The following is a 3,630-nucleotide window of genomic DNA, read 5'->3' on the forward strand; positions in this document are numbered from 1 at the left end:
TGCCACAAGCACTTTACGAGAAATAGAGGTCAATCAAACTGATAATGAAGCATTATAAATGGCATTGATGAAAGTATAGCTATATATAGAATCAACGGGAGATGCGCGCAACTAGCTAGTCAGTAGTACTTACTTTCGGGTATGTATATCGCAGCTCCTTCGGCAGTCCCGGAGCTTTTGCGGTGAACTGTTTCCAAACCCTGTAAGACAAAGAAAATAATTATTATTACTTGAGATATCAGGAAATGAACAAAAAGTTACCGATATGGTGCGATAATGATCGATTGAACTTACTTGCTGAGCATTTCAGTCATGTCCGCATAGGTTTTGGGATTTTTCCGTCTAGAGTCTAAGACAGTTACTAGTCCACGCTCAAGCTTAATCTCCAGAAGAATATAGTGGTACCTGCGCACGCATGCATAACTCATCAATTACATTACTATAACCTCGCTTGAGTAATAAGGGAAACCGAATATGCACGACAGTAACACTCACGGGCCGTTGTAAGGAAAGAGTATGGTATCTTTGTTTTGATTTTTTATCAACGATCGTAGCAAGTTGTCCTCGGCCTCTTTGACATTCTTTTCAACCAGAAATACATCTATGATATTTGTGTTAATGAACCCAATATCATAAATTTCTTGTTTTTTGCACTCGACGATCTTCAATCTGCATAATATATTGAGGATAATTAATTATAAATACATGCATGCAATGAAAGAGCCGAGCTATATATAGAGACTTAATGACAGAAATAGTACTTACAGGCAGTAGCAAAAGACCATTAATTTATCGAGGGCCTTTTGATTGAAGAACTCGAAGAACTCCTCAAATGGAACAGTCAACAGATCATTTGCAACGAGATCGTGCTCCTCTTTAATATGCAGATAGAAAGCATTCTTACCCTCAGACTCTCTGCAGGTTTCCATGTACCAATTATGGAATCTTCGCATCATTGTTGTCAGAGATTTTTCATCTTTGACGAGAGGCTTCCCGTACTCGTATCTGTGTCCGTCCACCTCCAAGAAATCAGGAAGTGCATCGTCAGGCAGGTAATCGTCAAGATTGCCATAACCGGCCACCGTCCCCGGAGCATTAGACACATTGAGTGGGGGGAACGATTGCTGTGCTTGTTCGCCGAGCTGGGCAATTTTTCCCCTTTGCTCATTCTTTTGACCTTTTAGCACTGACAGTAGTTCCCGACCGCTGGGCTTGGAGATATGTCTATTCAGTAATGCGCTCATAGTTGGTTCTCGACGGAGACTTTGGTGGTTTCCTCAGGGCATCGATAGTGCGCTTTGCTTTCACCGGATCTACCTTCTCCTCCGGAGGTGGATGTCTCTTTGCTTTCACCCCTTCAAAGAACTCCTTCACGTGGGCCTGCACAATCGTATCGTTTTCCTCCTCGGACCTCTCGTACGGTAACTACTCTAGAGGCTTGAGAGATGATGGACCGTATTTGTAATGCCTCCCGCCTCTGGTTGTGCTGCTAGACGCCGGAGCAGACGGAGCGGCTGCGGCGTCTGTCTTCTTTCGTGCTTGCTTAGGAGGCGGAGGAGAAGGAGCACGACGCGCCGGAGCAGCCGGGGCGGCGGCGGGTCTCTTCCGCCCTTGCTGGCGAGGCGGAGAAGAAGGATGCTGCTGGCTGCTCGGGAGCGCCGGCGCAGGCGGAGAAGGAGGCGGAGTGCCGCCATGCGCCGGAGAAGGAGGCGGAGTGCCGCCACGCGTGCCCTGATCGTCACTCGCCGGAGGAGGAGGCGGTGGAGGAGGCGGAGTGCCTTGACTCGCCGGAGCAGGAGGAGGAGGCGGAGGCGTCCAGTTCAGAACGTTGATGAGCTCCTTCTTCCATAGGCATGGAGTCTTCAGAGCAAAACCCAGCCTAGTCTCCCCTTCACCGGTAGGGTGGTCAAGCACGAGGTCCTCAAATCCCTCCGTTATTTCATCCACCATCACCTTAGCATATCCTTTTGGAATCGGCTGGCAGTGATAAGTTGTGGTGGGTCCACTAGGAAAAACTTGGCCAACAGCCGCCTTGACCTTCAAATTCATCCATCGCGCCATCATGTGGCAATTTTGAGACTCCGTGATACCATCCACGGGATTGCTGGCAAGAGCCGTCAAGACATGCTCTGGCTGAAGCAGCTCGGTGGAAGCCACGCTGCTTCTCTGCTTAGATGGAGGGGTAGCTTCGGGAGAAGCTTCGGCATGTCGTTTGTTGCGATCTGCTGCTTCTCATTCCTCTTCTCGATCCTCTAGCCCCATTACCCTTCCAAGCAGCGCCTGCATTTGGTCCTGCTCCAGTTTCTTCCTCCTCTCGTGGGTTTTGTAACCCCCTGCGTCCGGAAAACCAACCTTCCACGGAATGGAGCCTGGCGTGCCTCGTGTCCGTCCAGGGTGCTCGGGATTCCCAAGGGCCATTGTGAGCTTGTCCTTCTCCCTGTTTGGAAGGAACGTCCCTCGCTGCGCTGCATCGATATAGTGTCGAAGGTTCTTGACTGGTGTTTGCAGTTGCTCGTCCGTCCATTGACACTTCCCTGTTACAGGGTCCAAGGTTCCGCCAGCCCCGAAGAACCAAGTCCGGCAACGGTCTGGCCAGCGCATTGTCTCTGGTTCGATCCCTTTTTCAAGCAGATCATGCTCAGCCTTGGACCACTTAGGTCGGGCTTTGAGGTAGCCACCTGACCCCGTGCGATGGTGAAGCTTCTTCTTCGCAGCATTTTTCTTGTTTGTCTCCGACATCTTCTTACTCTTTTCCGATGTCTTGTGGGCCACAAATGCGGGCCAATGATCTTTGATCTTCTCATATTTGCCGATGAATTCTGGTGTCTTTTTTCCTTGACAAACGGGTTCAGCTCTTTCCTCCACCTCCTCATTAGGCCTGCCATCTTCTTAAGAGCACAAGACTTGATTAATTGCTCTTTAACTGGCTTCTCCGGATCCTCCTCTGGCGGTAGGGTGAAATTTGCCTTCAGCTCAGTCCAAAGATCTTCTTTCTGCATATCATTGACATAAGACACCTCAGCGTCTTCATCCTTAGCAGGCTTATACCATTGCTGGATGCTGATCGGGATCCTGTCCCTAACAAGAACCCCGCACTGAGCAGAAAATGCCTTCCTTGTCCGGATGGGTTCAATCGGTTCGCCATCGAGCGCGATTTCTATGATCTCAAACTTTTCATCCGAGCTCAACTTTTTCTTCGGGCCTCGTCTCCTTACCGAAGTTGTGCTCGATCCGGAGGGCTAGAAATTATAAGGAAGAAAGACGACAGTAATTAATATGTGTACATATACCAAAACAATGGATGCATCAATTAACTAGTCAGCACGGGCTTAACTAATATATATATACCTGGCCGGACTCGGTTCGGTGACCAGAGCAATCAGCACGGTCTCCTTCGTCTTGTACCTCCATTGTGTCACCGGAGCCATCATGAACATAGTCCTCCTCTTGTACCGGCATTAATGGGTCGAAGCCACCATCATAAACATAGTCCTCTTCTTCATCTAGATGACCAACGGTGTCGAGGAGAAATGACGCAACATCATCACTTGATCCATTTGCGATTATGTCCCCCAACATCGCTTCTGTTTCTTCGTCTCGGGAGTGCTCCATAGTTTCTGCAAATATTTA

The sequence above is a fragment of the Triticum dicoccoides genome, chromosome 2B (assembly GCF_002162155.2).
Source record: "Triticum dicoccoides isolate Atlit2015 ecotype Zavitan chromosome 2B, WEW_v2.0, whole genome shotgun sequence".
NCBI classification, from domain to species: Eukaryota; Viridiplantae; Streptophyta; class Magnoliopsida; order Poales; family Poaceae; genus Triticum; species Triticum dicoccoides.